Raw genomic sequence first — 6,000 nt, forward strand, 5'->3', positions numbered from 1 at the left:
TGGAACAAAACAGACGAAATGATTCTCTCCAGGCCTGCACAACATACGGCCCGCAATTATTTATTTAGGACCGTTCTGCCTGATTGAATTATTTAATCGTACGGGGGGATATGAAATTAGACGAATTTTTCCTACCGTTGAATTAAATTTTTTACTAAGACTCCGCATGTTTTCGTCCATGCGATTAATGTCACAATCGTATTTCTTTCAACTCGACAATAAATTGCATTTGGAGTTATTCCCACTGTCTATTTAATAACAAATTATTACAATCGCTTCGAGGTTTTGTTAGCGCTAGTGTCGCTGCCGGGAGATTCAAAGTTACATCTCCGTGATAACCACTTGTTGTCGACGAACGAGAACGAATCGTATTACACAAAGTTGGCCGTGCCTTTTTCTGGCTTTGGCAGTGTTGTGGTTGGTTGTAGCCGAAGCAATACATTGCATAGGTGTTATCATAACCTGCATTATTGTGAGTTTTTCGTCATTAGTTTTTTGTAATTAATATTGTCAATCTTGACACAATGAGCTTAAGTAAAAAGCGTAAAATTGATTCGGAACATCGAGCTTTTAACCTTCAGTGGACAAACAAATATTTTTTTTTTACGTTGTTTAAGGGCAAAATAGTGTGCATTGTTTGCCGGGAATCTATCGCTGTGTCGAAAGAGTACAGTCTCAGAACGTCATTTTGAATCGAAACATCCTAACCTTGGCAAGTTGAATGCAAGTGAAAAGCAAATAAAATCAGCAAAGTCATTGAAAGTCCTTAGCGGTGAGCAACAAGCCTTTAAAAAATTAACATCTGCAAATGAAGTTGCCACAAAGGTAAGCTTAAAAATATCACAAGAAATAGTTCGTGCTGGCAAATCATTTACTGAGGGAGAGTTGATAAAAAAGTGTCTGATGATTGCCGTTTCCGAATTGTATCCTCATAAGAAAAATAATTTTGAAAATATCAACAACTTGTGAACAAACATTTTCGGTCATGAACTTTCAGAGGCCATATTAAGAACGCCACTTCAAACGTGACACCAAACTTTGATAAAATAGTGGCAACAGAGAAATGCAATGTGTCATATTGTGACATTCAGAATGTCACAATGTGACATTCAGCCACTGATATTTCACTGCGAATAAGTGTGTTATTCTCAGTGAAATTATTAGCAAACTTTGTGTTTAAGTGGTTTTTATTGAGAAATTTTGCAGCTATATCTGTTTGTAAATAATTTTGATTATAATTTTAATTGTAACTCTAAAAATTTTAAATATGCAATTAATTAGTATTTACTGTAGACCTACTAACAAATTTACTTAAGTTTAGCTGCAGTGAACTAGCTAAGATTCTAGGTCCGAAGTGATTGGCCCTTGGTCAGGTGGTCCAAGTTGGATGTCGCCCTCAAAGACAATCAAGTTGTGCAGGCCTGCTCCCAAGCACAGGAAACACATCGCGTACAGTTCATCGCGTGGTTAAATTAGAAAATAAACAGTATGCACAGCAATTTGCTTCTTTCTTTCCCATAAAGCACTATTTCTCGCAACTTTAACCTAAAAACTCTCTATAAAAATGAAATATTTCTTGACAAAGATAGCATTATCTTTTGCGATCTACTGTCGTCACAACAGTGCTCTTAATACTTGTTGCATGTGTTGTATTTTCATTTGTAATACTCACTCGGTGTTCAAGTTTTACTGAATAAATTGGATGAGTGCAATACCCAAAGTCAGGTTAGTTATTGACCCAAATAAATGCAAAGGGATGTTATATTCATTACATTATGTGCAATGAATGAACCCTGAATTTTTTTTTTTTTATGTTATGCTCATACACAAGAGGTTGGTTGATCAACCTTAGCACATTAGTACCGTGTATGGGTAGTGGGCTGGGAGAGGAGGAACTTGTTTACATTTCATTTAAATGACTGTAAATTGTATTCCTCAGGAAACACAGCAGGTGGGAGTCTATTCAACAGTGCAGCAGTTGCAGAGATGAAGAAAAGAAACTTGTTCCGTTTGTTTCTAGGTGTACTGTGAAAGGATGTTGAGCAGCAGCTGAACGTTTTCCAATAAGCTTAGTACTGAGCGGGGGAATTATTGATGTTATTTCGGATGAGCATTTCCCATGGAAATATTCGTAGAATATACTTACTGCAGAGACCAAGCATCTGTGCTGCTGGGGAAAAGAGTTGGTAAGAGATGGGTCATTAATAAGTCTGATTGCTCTCCTCTGTATTGAGTCAAACATTTTGAGGGAGCGTTTAGGGGCCGCACACCGTATGTGAGAGCAGTATTCGATGGTGGGGCGGATTTGTGATTTGTATAAGGTTAACAGCTGTTCGGAGGTGAAGTAACGTCTTGAGCGATAGAGAAATCCTAGTTATTTGTGAAGGTAAAGGCCCAATGGTTGTGATATGTTTATGCTAGGAGAGGCTTGATGTGATGGTAATTCCAAGAAGAGAGATATAAAACTGTCTGGAAATTTGGGTATTGTCAAAAAGAATACTGGGAAAAAATGGTTATTTTTTATTGGAAATAGGACAGAACTAAGTTTTTATTAGTATTGAAATTGACGAGGTTATCCGAACCCCATTTTAGATGGCATGGAGATCGGAATTGAGGATGGCGGTGGTTGATGTTCTGCAGGTTGATGTGAGTTGTTTAGGGTAAGGTTTATCGAATGAAAGCGAGGAGTGAAATGTGCTGTCGTTTGCAAAACTGTGTATTGGTTTGGAGGTCAGCTGAAGTAGGTCATTGATATATAGCAGGAAGAGGGTTGGTAAGAGAACAAAACCTTGTGGAACCCCAGCAAAGGATGGTTGTTTGCTTAGTAAGTCTTTGTGCCAGACCCGGTCAAAGGCTTTGGAGATATCAAGTGCAACCGCTTGAGATTCGCGAAACTTCTCCATGGCATTTGACTAGAGATGGGTGACATATGTGAGCAGATCTCCCGTTGATCGACAGCGACGAAATCCATACTGGCGGTCGTTTATTAGGTGGGTGTCTTCGAGGTAGTGTAGGAGTTGGAAATTGATGATTTTTTTTCCATTACTTTAGACAGAACTGAGGTAAGCGAGATACGGCGGTAGTTGGATGGCAGTGACTTGTTACCCTTCTTGGGAATGGGCTGAATATAGGCCAATTTCAAGTTTATGGAATAGATTCCAGTGGAGTAAGAGAGTATATATAGGCGACATAGGATAGGAGTCAGTTCTGGTGCGCAAACTTTCAGGACAATTGGGGGGATGCCATCAGGGCCCAGAGACGTTTTTGTGTCTACTTTGGACAGTATTTTTCTGATATCATCCTGGCAGAAGGTTATAGGGGAATTATATGTTGGGTATCTGCAATGGTTGGGGGGGACATTTATCATCGTCAGTTATGCATGCATTGGAAGTAAAGTATGAAGCCAGAAGATTGGTTTTTTCTGTGGGTGATGATGCAATAAGCCATCTGGGAATGATAAAGGTGGGAATACTGTTGGGCAGAAGTTACGGCCAATTGCTTTGGCGAGAGACCAGAAGGCTCGGCTGCCGTTTGGAAAAGCTGCTAGCTTCATGCTTTTTGCTCTTTTGAACTCTGTTTTGGAAGTATTGATTGTTTCTTTGCATCTGTTACGGGCTTCGATATAAGTTCTCACGGCAGATAAGGTTCTTGATTTAAGTCAGTTACGGTATGTCTGGTGTTTCTTCTGTACTGCCTTGGCACATCTTTTGGAGAACCAGGTTTTAGTTTTGCGAATGCCAGTTCAGAGTAGTCTGTTCGTCTGTTTATATCTTTTATACAGACGAATCAGACAAGCATCCCAAACTTTTGGACGACTTAATAAAATATGGAAGGCAAGAGACATCAAACAAATAACAAAAGTAAGAATCTATGAAACAATGGTCCTCCCAATACTCCTCTATGGAAGTGAGTGCTGGAATCTCAAAAAGGCTGAAGAGAAAAAAATATTAGTTACTGAAATGGGTTGGCTAAGAAGATTACTTGGAGTATCTCTGCTGGATCGACTAAGAAACGAAGACATAAGGAAACGACTAAAACAAGAAATAACAATAGTAGACAAAATCCAAGAAAGAAGACTGCGATGGTTTGGCCATGTGACCAGAATGGGAACAGAAAGACTACCATCTAAAGCCCTGAATACAACGATGGAAGGAAAAAGATCCAAAGGACGGCCCAGAATTAGATGGATAGACAAAATAAAAGAGGACATGAAAACCAAATCACAACAAGCGACACCAAACTGGACAGAATTGTTCGGACTCTCCCGGGACAGACAGAAGTGGAAAGAGTTCATTCGGCCTCATCATCATCCGCATAGATGATGGAAGAGAGAAGAAGAAAAAGTTCAGAGCAGTGTGGGTAATGTATGTTTCCATGCCGGAGAGGTTTACTTTCGTAATAAGTTGGGTGCACATGTTTGGGTTGGAAGGCGGGAAGCAACAGTCCAACCATAGGAATGTGGCATAGAAGTTGCGGAGGCTGTCCCACTTGGCACTGTTATAATGCCAAACTACTCTTGTATGGAAGTGTCTTTGTAAGCGTTGTTGCATGAGGGAGGAGATGAGCACTAGATTGTGGTCAGAATTACCCAAGGGGCTCACTACTTTCACTTTGTATTTTTGGAGCGGGTCATTGGTGAAGAAGAGATCTAGGGTGTTTGGGGAGTGGTTCGGTTTATCTGGTATCCTGGTTGGCATCTGAACAAGTTGTGTAAGGTCATCAGCGATGGCAAATGTTTCGGCATCTCTGCCTGCAAGGTCTGTACAACTGGAGGAGCAAAGCCAGCTGGTGTTGTGGATATTAAAATCTCTTAGGAGGATAATTTTGCTGTTGTGAAAGTGGGATTGTAAAAAATCAATTTTTACGGAGAGGAAATTAAAGAGTTCAGAGTGGTTGGTTGCATTCGGGGAGATAGAGACACCAAATGAATCTGACTGAGTGAGAAAGGGATATTTTCATCCAAGGAAGGTCAAAGTTGGGTGATTTTAGTTTGGATGCTCTCTGGCAGGGTATGTTAGAGCGGATGTATGCGCAGACACCACCCTTGGGACGAAAGTTGATAATGAGTGAGTAGTTTGAAAGGTTGAATTTCTGCAGAAAGAGTAGGTGGAGTTTGAGGTTTGGTACATGAAATGAGGAATACACGTTTATTTTTGTTATAATAAATTTTAATAAATAACATTATGGTTTATTGTTCACAGCGAATATAAAGAGTGACGGCAATGACTCTGAGCCAAGCGCTATTGTATAAGACATCAGCAGCTATTTTAATTTTAAGAATCACGTGGATGGACTAAAATTAGACCGCTCTCCGACTTCTCTTGTAGAACAGGAGTTACCGAAGAAGGGGCACATAATATTTAATTTAAGTTGAATATTATCTGCTCGCGACTTAAATTCGACAACTGTATTTCAACGACAGCCTTCCGTCCATATTTGAGGTGATACTTTCAATGTTTTTTTTTGTTGTCAAAGTTAATTATTTTTTACTACATTTATAGTGAAAATTTTTTTTTCATTACAAATATTTACTACAGAATGCCACGTAATATCTTGTGTACATAGGAATAAATAATAATACTAACGATATTTAAAAAAAAATTTCACATAGTTATTAACAATGACTCATTTAATTAATATGTATTTGTTAATTTATAATATTAAATTAATAATAATAATAATAATCAGAGCACTTTGTAAACAGCTCGTCCCGAAACTGTCACTTTGCTTCTTCTTTGTCTCTTACTGAGAAACGATCGCAGCGAATGTAGCTGTCTGTTACACACTTCCGTGATGCGGGGAAATTAGCTGAACGTGACTGAAAGGGAAGGCAGAAGCTTCATCTCTGTTGGTCGATTCAATGACTCTTTCTCAACGAGACATTCCGTTAAACGAAGAAACAATAAAGGTGAAGTTGTATGAGAGTTATTATTTACACAGTCGCGTCATTCGCCCGATTTCGATAAAAGTTAGAATGTAGCGGTTTCTAGCGATGCGTAG

Source organism: Typopeltis vanoorti, chromosome 25 (genome assembly GCF_054136105.1).
Source record: "Typopeltis vanoorti isolate ZY-2024b chromosome 25, IOZ_Tvanoo_1.0, whole genome shotgun sequence".
In the NCBI taxonomy this organism is placed as follows: Eukaryota; Metazoa; Arthropoda; class Arachnida; order Uropygi; family Thelyphonidae; genus Typopeltis; species Typopeltis vanoorti.